This window comes from Saccopteryx bilineata, chromosome 6 (genome assembly GCF_036850765.1).
Source record: "Saccopteryx bilineata isolate mSacBil1 chromosome 6, mSacBil1_pri_phased_curated, whole genome shotgun sequence".
Classification (NCBI taxonomy): Eukaryota; Metazoa; Chordata; class Mammalia; order Chiroptera; family Emballonuridae; genus Saccopteryx; species Saccopteryx bilineata.
In genome coordinates this window covers 26,710,258-26,730,957 of record NC_089495.1, presented here as the reverse complement: position 1 = coordinate 26,730,957, position 20,700 = coordinate 26,710,258, and positions in this window count along the sequence as shown.

Here is a 20,700-nt window from a genome sequence, read left to right as displayed (position 1 = left end):
TATAAATGCTTTGGAAATCAATTTTGCTTTATTTGATTTAGGATTTTCAAGCAAATATGACTTATAAATATGATTTTTAAAGATTGAAACGGTTGATTTAGAACATTTATATACAGGTAACATTTTTCTGTAATATTTTGACTGCTTTGTATGAAAGCTAAGCCAAAAGACTGAGGAATGAATGCCTTTTTTTAAAAAAATTATTGGCACTTAAAACATAATTTTAAGCTCTGGGAAGTTGGTAGCAAATTTGTGCTTTTGGAATGTACAAAGCTATTGCCAAAGCCACTTGTAGAAATGGTTTCAGACAGACCAGAAATAAGAAAACCTTCAAGTTTATAAAAAAGACACTATAATTTTTTGAAAGCAGAGTCCTTTATTATTATATACTGTAGCATGATTCTCACATTTTCAGTTCTCAGTAAATACTTAAAGTTATTTATGGTGAATTAGCATCAGCATAAATTAGAGATTTGCAGGTAGTAATTAAAAGATAACTATAAATCAAGAAGGCACCGTAAATTAAGTAAATAGCAAAAATTCATCAAAAAACTATGTTTAGAAGAACATGATCAAATGTATGAACATTGGAGCTAGACCACCTGGGTTTACATCCCAACTTAGTCCAGCATTGCCTGTGAGACCTTGACTAAATTGCTTACGCTCTCTGTGCCTCATTTCTGCATCTGTAAAATGAAGTTATTAATTATACCAATTGTGTAGAGTTGTTCTAAACATTAAATTAATTAATAAAGGACTTGAAGAATTCTTATCACAAAATATGTGCCATGTTAGGCATAGCCACTGTTAACATTACAAGTCTAAATTGTACATGGGAGACAAAAGAGGAAGTAAGATAACTTCAGAGACCTGAGGGGTCAGGTGATGTTGTTGCTTCTAATAATTAGGAAGTTTTAAGAAAATGGAGCTTCTGAAATAAACAAAGCTTTTAGGAGTCAGTGACAATAGGATTATCCTTAAGAGATTTTAGTCACTACATTTTTTTCTGATAAATGATTATTTTATTTTATTTTTCCATTGATTGGAGAGAAAGAGAGAAAAAGGAAGAGAGAGAGGGAAGGAAGAGGAAGAAACAGAGAAGCATCAACTTGTTGTTTCATTTAATTCTTCCATTTAGTTGTGTACTCATTGACTGCTTCTCATCCATACCTGGACCAGGAGATCTCAGCACACAGGGATGACACTTTATCCACTGAGCCATACAGCCAGGGACTGATGAATGTTTTAAACACATTTAATTAGAATTTATAGACTCATTGCAAGTCAGGATAAAAAGGATATACTTTGGTTTTTATTAAAATCATTAGTAGATTGTTTAAAAATATGGACACCTGGGTGATCTCCAAACTTCTCTAACTCAAATATAAATTATCTTCTTCAGATTATTCTGATGTAAGTAAAATTTGGGAAATACTAATCTAGTTCAATTACTTTCTTTTACACATTGGAAAACTAACCTCAAGAGACCTGAGATGGCTTAAGCAAGTTTACATTCTTAATGACATCTTGGGTTCTGAAACTTTGCCTCTTGAATCCAGACTGGTGCCCATCCCACATCTCAGTGAAGAAGAGTGCAGAGCACAAGGAAAGAGTGGCCTACACCCCACACCTTCATGAGCACAAGATTGACACATCTATGTGGATTCAGATTGAGCAGACATTATATCGTCCTACTTACCTGCATCTTGAAAGGAAATATCTGATCGAGTGCTTAGCAATGGCATTGTTCTGGAGTTTTAGGAGTTCAGCAAAGAAAAAAAAGAAGGGAGAATCAATTGCCAAGTAAAATCCCCACTTCTCATTTCATGTTTTTCTTTCCAACAATGTTGCATTTCTAACTTTTCTACCAATGAGAAGAATGCAGGAACTTGACAAAGATAACAGTGACACGATATCTTTTGTGAGACTAGAGGTATCAGAGATGACCAAGCCATCAGAATTCACACTGATTTTTTTCTCCTTTTCAGAGAAGAGTGAGACATAGCCTAGAAAATTGCTGCGTTAGAGAGCTATTTCTCACCATTGCTTTGTGTCCCCCTCCCCACCCTTTGTTTTCATGACACTTGAAATTTTCTTTGCAGCGAATTTGACTCTAGGCTCAAGAAGACATCTGGCAACAGTAAGGAACAGTATCTGCCTTGTGGACAGTTATTGCAAAGATGTGATAATTCCATTTTCAGTTGAACAGTCAAGTGCATGTTGTTAAATGTCAAGTATTTCTACAAACAGTTGGAAAAATGAAGCCACAGAAAGTCCTTTGTATTACCCTACAGCTTCTTATCCTGTACAGGAAACATAACTTTGTTTGACCATGTGGTTCAGAATATTAATAGCATCTCTATCCTGGATAGATTTATTCTCTCTTTTAACACTAAGTATGTCTATTTTTCTTCCTCTCATTTTTCTTCCCACAAGTTCGACTCAGAAGTCATCTAAGGAAGATTTGCCAAATCAACTTTCAATCTGAGAAAAAGAGAGTCCTACTACAGTTAATTCAAGCCTTCAATAAATTGTAAGTTGTTTGAGGATTGATTGATTTGCAAAACAAGATCATATAATATGAAGTTATTGTGATAATGAAAATCTACTCATTATAATACTATGGGCATGTGTCAGGAATCAAAATTTTATGATTATTTCTTGAGATATCAACATACAAACTCTTAGTTCTTTGTGAATGCTCTACCCAACCTATCAGCCTATATTGTCTGGGTATTACTATTGAGGAAATGCCTGAGTTTCCTTCTATGGATGCTATTTTCTTAGGAAAAAATATTTTTAGAAACTAAAGTATTATATTAAAAATAACATTTAATCAAAATTTTCTTTTATACATTATAACATTTCGGCTTAAAAAGGGTAACTTAATTCAAGTTATAATATCAGAGTTGATAGCGGTATCGTGGTCTTCTGTTGTGTCAATTCAATTAAACAAATATGGTTAACTAGTGCATTCGTGTATCAAGCACTGTGGTAGGCAGGAGGTCAAAACTAACAACAGGGCAAGGAAAAGGCAATACAGCTCAATGGGCTGTAATATATAGAAAAGCTAAGGGGAGGGTTGGTGCTGGGACAGGGATCAGATATGTCTTCTTAGAGTGAGTATCAGTAAATGTGGGACCTGAATGTGAGTTAGTTTCTTCATTCCTGTGCTTTCTTTTTGTCTGAGATAATAAAAGTGTGAAGGCTTGCAGTTGAGAGAAAGGCAGAGAGACAGGGAGAGAGAGAAGGCAGCATAAGTAAATTGATTTAATTATGTCTGGAATGATGGTCAGAACACAGAGTGGGAGGGTGAGGAAGGTAACAAGTGATACTATACTAAACATTTGCATGTTATTCTAATAGCAGCTGGGAGTTGCTGGAAAGTTTTTAGTAGAGAAGTTGCAATGCTCATTCTATCATACCACATAAAAATTGCGGCCTGTAGCTACCAAAGCATGGCCAAAGCAGGTACAGGATGTCTACAAAAACCCGAATTATTTGAGAATGTTAAAATCAGGTCCTCTGTCCCTAGTTGTATCTCTTGTCTACTTATTCACTCTTCTCAGAGTCCCAGACTTGACTCTGTTTATGCAACACGCTGAGTTTGAGGTCTAGACCCTTAGGGGGTAAGGTGTGGAGAAACACTTGAGCTGCTAAAAAAGGATCAGGGCAAGAATATCCCCAAAAAGAAAAAGATCTCAATAGGATCAAGGTAGAAATAATATTTATGGTTATTATTCTGTTGTATTTAGTTTAGTATAATATTATTCTCACTCACAATGAAAGCATGCTTGCGAAGAGAACTTTTAAAACATTATTAACCCCACTACACTGATCCAGAGAAGGTAAGTGACTTGCAACTGTCATATAATCAGCAAGTAGCAGCAGTTGAATTTGACCCAAGGTTTCTGGCTTCTAATCCACTCATCTTTCCGTTAAAGACAGACTACAGCTGTCTTTGAGACTGAAGCTCAGTTGCTTCATACTTTGACCAAGCACTGACCCTGGGACCATCAACCATGCTTAGACTTCTCATGAATTTATCAAGTATTTGTGTTGACTGCTTTCTCAGCAAGATTGAAACCACAGCCTGCCACTCCTCCACAAGTTTTAATAATCCAGATAAAGGAGCCAAGTCCATCTCTTTGGGAAGATGTAGAAAAGCCATATATAAAGAGACATAAACAAAACCAAAACAAAAAATGTTTGAGATTAGAGACTGCGAGTAACCTTTGGGAACATCTTTCTTCTCACTTAAGATACCCGTCTCAAAATTCTTCATTTAAATATTAGTCAAAGCTTAATTACTCTGCTGTTCTCAGGGACGCAGTTCAGAATCCCTTCCCCACTTCCTTCTGCTTTGACCCAGTCACCTCATCCAGTAGAATGAAGTCAGTGCTAAAATCCTCACTATCCGGATTCAGCACAGCCCTGCCACTGCCACTGTTCTGCAAAGAAAAAAAAAAAGTCACATACTTAGGTGCCAAATAAAACAATCAACTTCAACTAGCATTTTACCTTATTCACATAGATGAAATGGATTTTATTAAGATTTTTTTTCTCTTCCATTAGAGAAAATGTGCATGGTAGCTCTTTGAATATTTTGACAACATAAATAAGTGCAGTGTTTTAAAGGCTTTGATTTTTAATTCCATTTTATTTTTCCCTCTGGGGAGTATTCCTTCTGCTCTGAGTCTGGTTATACTCTGGACAGCTCTTCCCTCTGCTCTCAGTCTTCAACATTGGGACCAAAAAGCATTTAGCATGGAATTTGGCACAGAGTGAGGATCTAGTAAATGTCAGCTAAAACTGAATGCTTTCCTGTGTTATTTACAGAAAAAAAAAGAGTTGTTCAAGACCTCTAAGTAGGTATCCAAGGTGACTGATGCTAATCACAAGTTAGGGCAAGGCAGGCTGTCACTATTAAGAGCTCTCGCCATTTGTAAAGTGGCAAGAATGTCAGGGAGTGCTGCATAGCGATGAGGCGACCCAGGCTTCATAATGACCAAATTTGCTTTACTTTCCTTGAGATGTTGCACAAAATGGACAGCTCCCCGCTGTCCATTTCAGACTTAAATTTTCTATGAGCCAGCCCTGGGTTCTAGCCAATGGGCTGCGGGCTGCTGATTGCTTTGGAGGGAAAAGTCTTTATTATAAGTACAGAAAAAGAGAATAAACTGAATTTTTTTTTCCTCTGGGTGTTTTGTGTTTTCTTTCTCCAGAGATAACCTGGGATAATGCCTAGCCAAGATTTGAAGCCTGTTTTGAAGTTGTAATCAGTGGAATGTCTTTTGAGATTTAATCTGATCATCAGTTATTCATGAGGGAGAAACGTCGTGCTTTTTCTTAAAAGCAACAACAAAATTTATTTTTTTGCTATTTTTTTATTTAATTATTTGTGTTTACATAGATTCTAGGGTCACCCCGAATGCATCCCGCCTTCCCCCTATTCCCCTCAACATCTCCCTTGCCCCCCTCCTGACAGTGCCCTCCCCCCTTCCCTTCAGGTTTATCCCATCCTATCATCCCCTTTTCCTCTGTCCTCTTTTCCTCTGGTCCCTTTGATCCCTCCTCTGTCTCAATTCTGTTCCTTAGTTCTCATTATTCCTTGGATTCCTCAAATGCATGTCCATCAGAGGGCAAGTGGATTAAAAAACTGTGGTACATATATACAATGGAATACTATGGGGCTATGAAAAAAAAAGGAAATATTACCTTTTGCAACAATATGGAGGGACCTGGAAACTATTATGTTGAGTGAAATAAGCCAGGCAGAGAAAGAAAAATATCATATAACAACAAAATTTCTAACAGGTGGTGAAGATGATCACCCTTAGAGAAAGCCATGCTTAATTAGAGTGAAAATTCAAGGGCAGAACAATGGCTTTTTAAATTTTTCTTCAAGGCTAAATGTTTACAAACTTTGAAATTTAGAGCTTAAGTCTCAAGATTTTAGTGTGAATTTCCCAGTTACCAAGTATCTGTCTGGTATTTAGATCAGTAAAGTAGAACCCTTAATAATTTATAAGAAATTTTAGAAAATGATGCCTGCAAAGTTCAAATTTTTTTTATCAGTTTCTAGAGTAAAGTCTCATACATTTTACCAGAGAATCTTTTCACTGGAGTTTAACATCAACTCAAAGAAAACACAAGGTCTGGGCAGAGGCCCGAGACAGAGAGGCTAAAGGCTCTAATCTGAACTCAGCTATCTACTTTTCTGCTCTGGTCTTGAATCCATGGAGGGGCGAATTCTCCATTTAACTTAGACTTCACTAATAGTAATAAACAGCTGTAAAAATGAGGTTTCACTTCTGAGTGATAAAACCATTATGTGACACAACTCGTAAAAGGGTAGAAGCAAAATCAAGAGTGCACAAACTAAGATGAAGTAAGAACCCAGAAACATAGCATGTGTTCTTGTCCAGCAGAAATCTACACCGACCTCTCTGGTAACGTTTCTCAGATCACCATTCTCAAAGTTCACCTCCTCCTTTCTGTGCCCAGCACGTTGTTCTCACTACTCCTCCAGTGAGCACTCACACCTTCGCACTGGCTGTTCCCTCTGCTGGCTGTGTTCTTCCCCTGAGCCTACTGCTTTAAATCTGCAAACTATACGGTCCCCCATCCCATAATTTTGATCCACTTTTCTAATTTTAAAACATCTCCATAACACCTGCCATCTTTTAGCATACTGTACAATTAGTTCACTTCTGATTACTGTTTATTTCTGTCTGACCCTTGCTAAAATGTCAGCCCTATGAGGGTAGGAACCCTCCTTGTTTTTCTCATGAACATACCTCAGGAGTGCCTTAAAAGGAGCTGGCTCATAGTAGGTGCTCAATGCAGTTATGCTGAGTGAATGAATGGATAAGTGGATAATAAAACAGACTAAAAGGTTAGTAGGATAAGATGTATGAGAGTTAAGCAAGAATCATTTTCATCAGCTCATGTTAACATTTTTCCCCCCTCGCTGATGAAATTCTATAAACCAGTTTGAAAATTAATATCATATTCTTCTCATCACATACAATAGCAAAAGTCAACTAATGTATTATTCTAAAATTGTTAAGAGCATGGACTTTGGAGCCAAACAGATCTGCACTTGAAATTGAGCTCTGCCATTTGCTAGCAGAGATTACAGATAACTTCATCCTGTGAAGAATACATTTCTCATTAAAATGGGGATAGAAACACCCACTTCACAAGGTCATTGTGAGTATTAATCATGATGTTTGTAAAACCACTAACACGGTGCCAGGTGGAATCTCCATAAATTTGGTTATTGTTATTAGATTATCCTTCAGCACCTCTCTGCCCTGACATTCTTAAAAGCCACAAATGTATAACTCTGCATAACTGAATCAAATCAAAGGTGCTATTGAGTGATTTGGAAAATTTCCAGAGTGTACAGCTGGAATATGAATCACCAGGACTGAATTATTACAACTCACTGGACCTCAGTTTCTCTTTAGTAAAAGGAGAGTTTCAGTTAGCATCTGTGTGCTTGCTATCAAGTATTAAATATTACCCTTAACAACTGAAAAATAAAACCCCCTAGATTCTGATAAGATGAATTACTTAAAACTTGTAAATACTTTTTGGGAAGGGGAATGAGCAAGATTGATCTACTGTGCAGGCAGATCTCATTTTTTTTTCTTTCTTCTTTTTTGTATTTTTCCGAAGTTAGAAGCAGAGAGGGAGTCAGACAGATTCCCACATGCACCTGACCGGGATCCACCTGGCATGCCCACCAGGGGGCGATGATCTGCCTATCTAGGGTGTTGCTCTGTTGCGGCCGAGACCATTCCAGTGCCTGAGGCAGAGGCCATGGAGCCGTCCTCAGTGCCCCGGCCAACTTTGCTCCAACGGACCCTTGGCTGTGGGAGGGGAAGAGAGAGATAGAAAAGAAGGAGAAGGGGAAGGGTAGAGAAGCTGATGGGTGCTTCTCCTGTGTGCCTTTACCAGGAATTGAAAACCCAGGACTTCCACACACCTGGCTGATGCTCTACCACTGAGCCAACTGGCCAGGGTGCAGACCTCATTTTCTTGTGCTTCTTTTAATTGCACTTTGTAAATGCAACATTTCCCCCACACACACACATGAAAGGCTTATGGCAACCCTGCATTGAATAAGTCTCTGGGTGCCAGTTTTCCAACATTTTCTTATTCCATGTCCCTAGGTCACATTTTGGTAAGTCTCACAATATTTTAGACTCTTTCGTTATTATTATATTTGTCATGATGATCAGTGATCACTAATCTTTGATGTTACTACTGTGATTGTTGCAGGGTGCCACAAACTGCACTCGTATGGGATGGAGAACTTAATCATAAATGCTGTGTGTGTTCTGACTCTTCCACCAGCCAGTCACACCCCTTCTCTCTCCCTTGTCTTCAGGCTTCCCTATTCCCTGAGACACAACTACCTGTATTTTGAAATTTGGCCAATTAATGCCACAACCACACGGAATCAACACGGAAGCAAAGACCTCCCACCACCAAAAGGTTTCGGCTCACTGAAGGCTTAGGTGATACCATTTTTAACAATACTTTTTAATTAAGGTAAGTACTCTAATTTTTTTAAGATAAGGCTATTGCATACTTAAGAGACTACAGTATAGTGCAAATACAACGTTTATACACACTGGAAAACAAAAAATTCATTTGACTTCCTTTATTGCAATATGTGCTTCATTGAGGCTGTCTGGACCCAAACTCACAATATCTCAGAGGTATGCCTGTGTATGCCTTTGCAACCATGCATGCATGAACATGTGCATATAGGCACAGATACACAGACACACACACTGCTGTAGAAAATTCTTTCTAATTTGATCCAAACTAATTCAGAATTCAAGAAACACCTATTTTCATGATTATATGGTAAATGATACAAAATTTGGAAAGTTGGGCCAAGACAAATAGAAAATAACATCATAAAAAAAGATAAAAGGCAGCGTTGTCACTTTAAGAAATGTACAACTATGAGGCCTGACCAGATGTGGTGCAGAGGATAGAGCATCAGACTGGGACACAGAGGACCCAGGTTACAAACCCCAAGGTTGCTGGCTGGAGTGGAGGCTCACCAGCTTAAGCATGGGATTACTGGCTTGATCGTGGGATCTTAGACATGACCCCATGGTTTCTGACTTGAGCCCAAAGGTCAATGGTGTGAAGCCCAAGGTCACAGGCTTGAGCAAGGGGTCACACTCTCTGCTGTAACCCCCCAGTCAAGGCACATATGAGAAAACAATCAACAAACAACTAAGGTGTCACAACAAAGAATTGATGCTTCTCATCTCTCTCCCTTCCTGTCTGTCTGTCCCTATCTGTCCCTCTCTCTGTCTTTGTCTCACACACAGAAAAAATGTATAACTATGAAACTTTTTACATGAAAAACTGAATAAAATTAAGGATAACAGTAGGTGCATAAAGTGTCCACATTACAAAAAAAGAAAATATTTACAAAGAGTGAGCTCAGAAAAAGTTTTAGAAGGAGTAAACATTTGAGTTGACTAAATGAAAAGAATATTTTTGGTATATGCATGAAGGGTTGTCCTGGTCATGTAGGCTGAGGGAGATTGTGGAATGTTTACAAAGTCGGGAGGGCTGCAGGTGTGTGCCCAGGACAGGGACGTAGTGATCTGCTGTGTGTACAAGGAGGTGCTGGGGGCTGAAGAGGGTGGAAGGGTTGGCCGGGACCGTCACACCAAGGACTGTGGACGTTAGGTAGAATGTTGGGACTCTATTGTCCAGGTTTTGAGGTTTTAGACATTTGAGTAAGAAAAATAACTTGAACTGATTTGTTCAGATGCTGACATCTATGAAGCAGGAACTGAAAATCACTTGCAGTTTGACAGACAAATACTGGCAACTGAATTAGCTCATGAATATGGGCAGAAACAGGAGGAATGGAGAAGAGAAAATTAATTTAAGAAGCATGTGGAGGCCCTGGCCGGTTGGCTCAGTGGTAGAGCATTGGCCTGGCGTGCGGAAGTCCCGGGTTCGATTCCCCGCCAGGGCACACAGGAGAAGCGCCCACCTGCTTCTCCACCCCTCCCCCCTCTCCTTCCTCTCTGTCTCTCTCTTCCCCTCCCGCAGCCGAGGCTCCATTGGAGCAAAAGATGGCCCAGGCGCTGGGGATGGCTCCTTGGCCTCTGCCCCAGGCGCTGGAGTGGCTCTGGTCACGACAGAATGACGCCCCAGAGGGGCAGAGCATCGCCCCCTGGTGGGCAGAGCGTTGCCCCCTGGTGGGCAGAGCGTCGCCCCCTGGTGGACGTGCTGGGTGGATCCCGGTCGGGTGCATGCGGGAGTCTGTCTGACTGTCTCTCCCGGTTTCCAGCTTCAGAAAAATACAAAAAAAAAAAAAAAAAAAGAAGAAGAAGAAGCATGTGGAGGTGGAGTCTTTGGAGTCGATCTGCCATCGTTGCCTAGACCTTTCCTACTTTGGCTTCTGTGTCATTTCCCCCGGTTTTCTTTTTTCATCTCCAGTTCCTTTCCCAGTCTTTCCCAGGAGCGCTCTCCTCCATCTATTCCTGTACCATCGCTGAGGCTGCCTTCATGTCAGCTGGGGCTTGCAGGACTGCCTCTGTGTACATGGCACACATATACTATAAAATACCCCCTAATTTCTGTGAGCAGTATATTTTTACCTCACAGCTAGACTTTCTCCCGAGCCTGCCTTAGGTAGTGAAACCTATACTAACATCCTCTTGCCCACATCTTTAACTGCAAACAATCATCTCCTTTTGAAAACTTGTTCCCATTCCTTTCCTATCCCACCTCTCAGTGTTGTTTATATTGTACATTTAGCTACTGAAACTAAAATTTGAAGATCAGTCTCCATTACCCTTTCTCATTTAGCCACCATATCCAGTGTATCACCAGGATTTAATAATGATGATGCCTTGTAAACACTGCTGAACTGTAAGTTTTTGTTTCATTTCCACTGTCATTCTTTAGTTCCTAACTTAGTCCCATCCATGAGATAAAGACAAGCCCCAAAGGGAGGAAGTCTCAGGTCTGTCTGAAAGTGGCGTTATGTGAGTCTGTTCAAGGGTGCATGGCAAAGCTGGAAAAGAGACTCAGAAAGCACGAGGAGCATAACTAAAAAGGCGAAAGTGCACGTGAAGTTCAGGAAGCCGACACTGGCGTAGGCATAGTAACAACAGGTACACACCCAAGGAGTGGCTGCGTGACCATGGAGAGCTAAGACGAAGTGCAATGTATACATCAAGGCAAGAAGTTTGGAAACGAGCTTGTAAATAGAAATTATGTGCTTAAAATATTTAAAGTAAATAACAGATTAACCCTTAGTCTTTCTGCTTAAGTGTTGCCTTTTTCAATGCATTATCTACAAGGTTGTCAGATGATCTTTCTAAAAACTAACCGTGATCATGTCAGTCCCTCACTTAATCCTTAAGAACTCCTTCTCACCTTTTTAATGAAATCCTAACTGCTTAACATCGGTTGTGTCTCTTCAGGGTTTGATCTCTGCTTATCTCTCCCCTCTCACTTCTTCTTGCCTAACACTCCCTGCCTGAAAACCTGCGCCCTTGAAAGCTGAATTTCATCAAGTCCCTAACATACTGTGCTGTCCCCCTCCTCCATGCTTTTCAAAGACACTTCATCTGCCTCTAATGCCTTCTTTGAGCTAACTCATTAAGGTCCTTAAAAATACACCTGGGACATCTCTTCTGGGGAAGTGGTCTCCCTCACCACACAGCCAACTCACCAATGTTCTTTCAGGGGTACAGTGGAGTATTCCTCTGTCACAGTGTTTAAGCTACACAGTTCATAGCTGGTTTTTCCAACAGGATTTTATATTATGTTACGTTGTGCTATTGTATTACATTACGTGATATTATATTAATATTTCTTGTGGACAAGGATATTTTCTTCCTATTTGCCAAAGTGCTGTAAACAATAGAGGTGATCAATACACATTAGTTGAACAAATTAATAAATAATTGAATAACTAAGTGAATGATTGGATATGAAAAGTAAATAAAAACCTGAGATTAAGTGTGCCTGAGGTTTTTAGTCAAGTGATTGGGGAAAATAATTAAATGACATGAAATGCAGGTCTAATCCAATTTATTCTCCACATGTTCACTGTCTGGATTCATTCAGCTGAATATGGCTGGAGAAAAATATGTACCATATTGATTGGATTTATTTCAATTTTACTACCTCAGGTTCCTCAGTGCTGCCTGGAAATCTGACCACAGTTTCTTAAACAATTCACTTTCCCAAATTCCCAGCTCACTATTTCTTTCATCTCTTATGCCCTAGCTCAAACTTTTAACACATCCTCTTCTGGTGATGTTGCTTCTTATTTCACTCTGAATGAAGATTCACAAGAAAATGTCATATTCCTTACGTCTTCTCCATACCTCTTTCTCTTTTACTGTTTAAATTAGTTCTTTCTATAGTACTTATAAATTCTAACATAATACAAAATTATTTTTTTGTTTTGATTCTCCCACACCCTACTAGAATGTAAACTCTCTGAAGGCAGGATTGCTGCTGGGTTTTCCACTTCTGCACCTCAAGCTATTAAGATAGTGCCTGGCACATATATAGAAATCAATCAATAAGTATTTATAGAATGAAATAATTAAATTCACCATAAATAAGTTACTCAATTCTCTGTAATTGTACCAAAGTATTAGGCTGGACTGTACATTTTATTTTAAAGGATAAAGTGTTCTTTTTCCTAAGGTGAACTTTCATTCCTGTCATCTGAACACAGGGTCATTGTGGACAGTCATGCAATTGGTTCATTGTATACAGTATCTGGCTGAGTGGACGGCGGGTACCTGAAAGTTTGCCTATAGGGTGGTGTTTTTCTCTTTTTTTTTTCCAAATAACTGCTGTATGGAATAGTAATAATGGTCCTAACTACATTTTATAACTTTTTAAGAACTTTTACACAAAACAGTCTTAACAACTTTCTAAAAAACTGACCATTCTTCATTTACCTCTTCTTTTTTCTTCTCCTTTTTATAATAAAAATTCCTGAAATCAGTATCATAGAGATAGACCAGTTTATGCTGTAGTGACAAGAAAGAATTTATTTTTCATTCATATACAATTTGCTGTGTGGTAGGCAACCAAAAAGTGCAGCTATTCTCCAAATGTTGACCAAACAAGTAACTCCTTTAAATCAATTTGTGCTTCTGCTTCCATCAAGGAAGAAGAGACGACTAAAATGGAAGAATCTACATTCAGTGTCCTCACTAGTAAATGATGCCTGTTACTTTGGTATACATTTCATTGGCTAAAACATTTCACATGGTTATGACCACATACAAGGGGACCAGAAAGTGCAGTCTGCCTTTGTTCCCCTAGAAAGAACAGGGGCAAGTGTCAATAAACTGCTCACAAATACATTCACTGCATTTACTTTCTCTCCTCTCGTTTTGTTTTGAATTCACTCCAGTCACGCTTTTATTTTCACAGTGGTACTGCATCTTCTGTCACCGTTACAAAATCCTGTGGCAAATTTTTAAAACAGCTCAATGAGGTACAAGTGACATGAATAAACTGTACATAAAATATAGTTTGACACACTTTAATTGTGTATCTTTGTATAGAAATATATGTATGATAAGAATTATAGAAGGCTTAGCATACTTCAAGGGATACCCTTCTTAAACCTTCCCTGTGCCCGCTTCTCCCAGGCAACCACATATTTGATTTCTAATTAAGCTAGTTAGAATACCTAGGATTTTAAATGAATTGAGTCATCTACATTATAATATTTTTCTGTCTTCTCTTATTCCATATAGTTATTTTGATATCTATGATATTGCATACAGTGTTTCTTGCTTTTTATTACTAAGTAATAAACACAATAAACACAGCTTACTTATTTAAATATTGACAGATACTTTGCTTATTTCCAGTTTTTGACTATTACAGATAGCACTGCTATATATTAACATTCATGTACAGTTCTTTAAATAAGCATGTGCTTTACTGGAAAAAATCTAAAAACATAATGGTTGAGTTTTTTGATACGTGCATGTGTAACTTATTGAGATACTGTCAAAGTTTCCAAATTCATTGTTATTCAAAATTCCCGCTGTCAGTGTATGAGAGTTCAAGTTCCCCTAATTGCTCTCCAACACTTGGTATGGCAGTCTTTTCATTTTAGTCCTTGTAATAGGTGTGTAGCTGTGTTTTATTGTGATTTTAGTTTTCATTTTTCCACTACTGATGATATTCACTTTTTCATATACTTATTTGCTATCTGTGAATTATGGGAAGTATGTACTCAAGTTATTTGCTTGTTATTTTATTAGACTATTGAATTTTGATGTTTAAGTTTTGAAACTTACTAGATTTTAGATATTCCTTCATTAGATATAAACTCTGAAGTGATTTTCTCCAAATCTGCAGCTTGTCTTTTCATTCTCTGAACATTGTCTTTTAAAAACCAAAAGTTTTTCATTTGGATAAAGTCCAAAGTATGTAGTTTTTTTCTTTTACAAACCATGTTTTTGCTGCTGATGTCTTACCTAAGAAATTTGCTTACCCAAGTACACAAATATCTGTTCATTTTTCTTCTAGAAGGGTTTAGTTTTAGGTCTTATATTTATGATTATAATTCCTTTAGAGTTAATTTATTAATATAATGAAAACTCGCAGGTGATCTGCTTATTTTTTTAAGTCAGGTTTTTTTTCACTTCACTTTTGGTCATTTATATTTTTATGTATTTAAGTTCACTAATATTTTCCTCCTCTTGGACATTGTATGTTTTTCATTTCATATCTTGCTGTTAAGTTTTGTAAGGTAAGATCAGAAAAGCACTTTGTCTAGGGCTACTAGGTCCCCCTTTTTGAGGCAAGAGCACTCTGAGTGCCCTCCCGATGCCCTGCAAATTATGGGTTTTCCAGTTGGGTTGGTTGAAACAGGAACTATTTCTATCTCTGTGTGGGCTCAAAGATTGTTCGCTCTAGTCTTTTCATGTGGTTCTTTCTTGGCCTCTAATAGTTTCACACATCCCTGCACCAACCAGTATTTAACTAAAGAATTTCTGCAGGTGTCTCCCAAATTGCTGTCATCCTGTGTCCAAGAAATTCTCAACCACTAGTATTCTGTGACCTGTTCTATCTCAAATTTGTCTGGGTGTCTGTTACTGCTGACACTATCCAAATAACCCTAAAAAGTTTGTAGGTCAAGATAAAATGTTTGTGTGTGTGTGTGTGTGACAGAGACAAAGAGAGACAGAGATAGGGACAGACAGACCATAAGGGAGAGAGATGAGAAGCATCAATTCTTCATTGCAGCACCTTAGTTGTTCATTGATTGCTTTCGCATATGTGCCTTGACCAAGGGGCTACAGCAGACCGAGTGACCCCTTACTCAGTCGAGCGACCTTGGGCTGAAGCTGGTGAGCCTTGCTCAAACGAGATGAGCCCACGCTCAAGCCGACAACCTCAAGGTTTCGAACCTGGGTCTTCCATGTCCTAGTCCTACGCTCTATCCACTGCGCCACTGCCTGGTCAGGCTAGATAAAATATTTTTTATCTCACAGAACATTTATCCATTTAATTGTCATGGCATCATTATTGAAAATCAATTAAACATAAATTCAAGAGCTAATTTCTGGACTCTTAATTCCATTTATTGATCTATCTATGTCTATCCTTATGCAGCCTTGATTAAGTGTGAGTCTTCCAATTCTGTTTAAGACTTTCTTTCCAGCTAACCTGGGTCTTTTGAATTTCCATACATACTCAAGGAACAGCTTGTTAATGTCAAACAAAGAAAGTCAGATGAGATTTTGATAGATACTGTGCTAAATAATTCTTGTTGTTAATGGCTTTCATTGAGGTAGTTAACTGTCAGAGACATGAAACTAAATTTTAAAATTGAATTATTAGCTGTACTTAGTAAATCATAGCACTTATTTTCCAATCCCTTACAAATTGTGATTTTAAACATAATGAAACTTTTCACTGTAAAGATGTATGACTATTTTAGAAAACTGTTTTCAAGTGATTTTTTGACACATTTACATGTTTTTTGTGGCTAAGTCATTTAATTATGAAAATATACTTCTAATTCATGTTAAGTTCTCCATAAAATGAATTTTATTTTCTAAAAAGATGTATTTTGTTTTGATCACTGTGAAAATTGTTAACATTTTCTTTACAGGACATGTATCTTTGTATGTGTGTGTGTGTATATGCGTGTGTTTAATAACTGCTAGATATCATATCATTTCTCTTCAGCATTTTTTATAGTGAGGATTTTGTAAAAGAGAAAGCTTTTGAATTTTTTTTATTTTTGCCATGAAATAATTAAGCCACCTCTGTATGCTACAAAGCATTCTTTAGTTGATTGTAAATCATTGCCAAGATTCTAAAATCAAAAGTTTATATCCTGCTTAAATCAATTTAAGTGAGCATACTTAAATTAAACTACTTCTCAATATGTTAAAAAAGGTGAATAAGATTAGCACCAATGACCACCATTAGTATGGAGTGCCCCACTCTTCCCTCAGGACACTCCTAATCTTACATGACATAGTCAACTGATGAGAGCACTGATTAAATCTAAATGATTTCTTTCTTAAGGTAAAAATAAATGCATAGTACAGTTTTCATGTGTTTTTCTGTGCCCATGTATTATCTTGAACCCTACCTAGTTAATGTGGCCCCTACTTTGTAGACCTCTCACCTACAGTGCCAAATGCCGCCAAGAAATCAAGTAGCTCTATGACAAAATAATGCAAAAATTATGCCAAGTAATTATTTTGTGACTTTAGTTAATTTATTATAATGTAGGAACAAAGGTGATATCTTAAGAAATAAAATATTTTAATAAAATAAAACACAAGATAACAAAGTACTTCAGAAAGGATGAACAGTCAATTATGTTAAATGAGGAGAACAAGTAGAATAAAGCAGTGATAGAGAACCAAACACTAGTACAATATATGAAGATGGAAATTGTGGGTGATGGCTAGAGGCACTATTACAGTGAATAGTGTTTTGAACAGAATTGTGTTTCCCAAAATTTATATGTTGAAACTCCAACCCTCAATATCATTGTATTTATAGATAAGGACTTTATGGGAATAATTATGGTTAAATGTAGTAATAAAGGACCTAAATCCAATAGAATTGATGCCCTTATTATAAGAGGAAACAATACAAGATATATATATATATATATATATATATATATATATATATATATATCTTATATATATCTCCCAGTATGCACAGAGGAAAGGCAAGGTAAGGACAAACAAAGCAAGAAGGTGGCCATCTACCAGAAACCAAACTTTCCAGCAATTTGATCATGGACTTCTAGTTTCTAGAATTGTGAAAATACAAATATCTGCTGTTTAAGCCACCCAGCATGTGATGGTTTATTATGGCGTTCCCAGCAGACTAGCCCATGGAGAAAGAGCAAAGCCTCGTTAGAACGGATTGAGGAAACAGTGGGTGGTGACATAAAAATTAGACGATTCTTTCTAAATTTGCTAAGTCAAGGAGCAAAGGAATTGAATGCTAGCCAGACAGGTTTACAGGAAAAGGGAAACATTGTTTTATTTCCATAGTTTTATGCTTTGGAGAATGATTCAATAGACAGGAAAAATCTTAATGCAGCAAAAAGAAAGATAATTTTTGTGTTGATTGTCTTAAGCAGATGAGAATCAGATTCAGAGGAAAAGTGAAGAAGTCATATGACATAGCAGAAGGCAGAGTATATGGACATATAAACATGCAAATTTGATGTACTGAGAATGATGGTATGATCTGTGGTAGTTCATCAAGGGGTTTAGAAGTGAAGGAAAAACAAGCTTGATGGAGTTGAAGAATCAGAAGAGGGATACTTTTTTTTAGTATTTTTGATATGTTTATACATAAGAAGAGGTAGCCATGTTTAGAATTTTACACCTGAAAATTTAATAGAGAAGGGAATAATTGAAGAATATTGATTAAACTTATAGCTAAGGAAGGGGTATGTAACTTCTTTCTTGAATGTAGGAAAAAACAGAAAAGAATAAATCAAAGTGCACATTAGAAAAAATGGAAGCATTATTCAGAATAACCAAGATATAAGAACAACCTAAGTGCCCATCAAAAGATGACTAGATAAAGAAGATGTGATTGTGATATATGTAGTGAAATATTATTCACCCATGGGAGAGAAGGAAATCTTCCAATTGCAACAACAGGGATGGACGTAGAGGTCCTTTATATCATACTAACTGAAATGAGCCAGACAGAGAAAGACAAATACTGCATGATGTGGAATCTAAAAAAACAATTTTAAAGTTAAACACATAGAATTACAGTGAATAAAAAAGTGCTTACCAGGGGCTGGAAAGTGGGAGAAATAGAGCGAAGTGGGTGAAATGCTACCAGCTTTTTCATTTATATATAAGATAAATAAGGTCTAAGTGAAGGGGGGGAGGTGAATAAGGTCTGATATCTCATGAATAACATGGTGACCATAGTTAATAACATTGTGTTTTATAATTGAAATTTTTGAAGAAAGTAGAACTTAAATGTTCTCTCTCGCACACAAAAATAAATACATGAAGTGATGCATATGTTCATTAGCTACAAGGGGGATCCTTTCATAATGTAGATATATATCAAATCACCACTATATATATATAAAATATCTTTGATATTTGATATTTTGATATGTTTATACATCAGAAGAGGTAGCCATGTTTATTATATGTCAATTTTACCTTAATAAAGATGTTTTTCTTTTAATTTGGAGAAAGCAGAATATATTCAGAATCTGATTTTCAATGTGACTTATTTTTATTATTATTATTATTATTATTATTATTATTTTGGTATTTTTCTGAAGCTGGAAACAGGGAGAGACAGTCAAACAGACTCCCGCATGCGCCCCACCGGGATCCACCCTGCACGCCCACCAGGGGCAACGCTCTGCCCACCAGGGGGTGATGCTCTGCCGCGACCAGAGCCACTCTAGCGCCTGGAGCAGAGGCCAAGGAGCCATCCCCAGTGCCCGGGCCATCTTTGCTTCAATGGAGCCTCGGCTGCGGGAGGGGAAGAGAGAGACAGAGAGGAAGGGGGGGTGGAGAAGCAAATGGGCGCTTCTCCTATGTGCCCTGGCCTGGAATCGAACCTGGGTCCCCCACACGCCATGCTGACGCTCTACCGCTGAGCCAACTGGCCAGGGCCTCAATGTAACTTATTTTATGATCTCAATATGAAGGGGAAGAATCCTCTGGTCATTTTGAGAGGTCAGAGGAAACTGGGTAGTGTCTAAACAATGAGGTAGAGGAAGAAATTGGAAAAGGTTTAAAAATATTAAGTCACGGACCAGCTTAAGGACTACAGGCATATTGAAAAGGGCTGGTAAAGAGACTGGCAAGAGGAAAATGGTCAAAACATTTTGCTACACACAGGCTGCAGAGAAAAGAGGACACAAATGTGGCAGGTATAAACATGACAGGGACTTGCTCTTCTGATAGTGAGTATGAACCATGCGAAGTTGGAGGCATGCAATTTCAAACATTTCTTTCCCACGACTTTTCTAAGTTCTTGAAAGACATAATTATAAATCACTTTATTAACATTAGCTCTTTTAGTAAGTGTGATATTGGAAGTGCATTAATAGGTGATGATATGTTTCAAGTGTTTCAGGCTATTGGCACAAATAATGTGCCATAAGATCTAAGGAAAAGCAAGAATGGGAATATAAAATTCACTAGGAAGGAGTAGATAGAACCATCAAATTTTTAGTTGTAGATACACCTAACTTCTTTACTGTATTATAATTCATATCCCTATTCTCACTACAAATTGATTAATCTTTTGATGTCCAAGAATTTCTGAGTAGCTCTAAGAAAATTTATAAGCTTGAATTTGAGAATTTGTTTAATATTTAAAATAAAATAAAATCATCACCATGAAATTGAACTAATTTAATGTGCAGCAAGCATATTCAGTTAATACCTTCTGGGTTTCATAAATACAGTATGAAAAGTGCATGCAGAATCTGAATTCATTTCATGGTTTTCATCTATCTCCCCTTATTTAAGACATTGGCAACACAATAGCCTCCTGTACAACTCGTATCAGCTATGCCCTTGGCAATAATGAACATGTTACTTTAAATTCCAAATGGTTGATTTTGCCATATAAAGAAACTTCTGGAAGGACAATGAGTACAACATGTTCATACTGAGAGTTTTATCACCATGCTTGTTAAATCCTCCTATGATACCTGTGTGTCCAACAAAATGGAGATTGGAATATTTATAAAGTTCTTCCTTTTGATCCTGTAGCTTAGAGCCTACAAGATAAAAAATGACTCTAGCACTCCCTTAAATTTCAACTATGATGCTTGTAGAGTGTTCCTGCTTCCTAGACAATAGTAAAGTCCTACCATTTAAAAAAGATGATCTCTCACTCTTCTCACCCTATCACGTGGTGTTTGCTGTCTTTGATCACTTAAGATAGAAGAGCTGGCGTGCTGCCAGAAGCAGAGACTGAACAGGTTTTTGTACTCTTCGAGCTATTAAAATATTCTTATGCATAAAACGAAAAAAGAACAACCTCCCAAACGAGGTACTTCTGTACTATGTAAACAACATTGTGATTTAATTCTCTAATTTTCAAATTTGCAGTGGAAAACAAAAGACTACCTGTAAGCTGTCAGCGTGGAGATAAATCTTATTG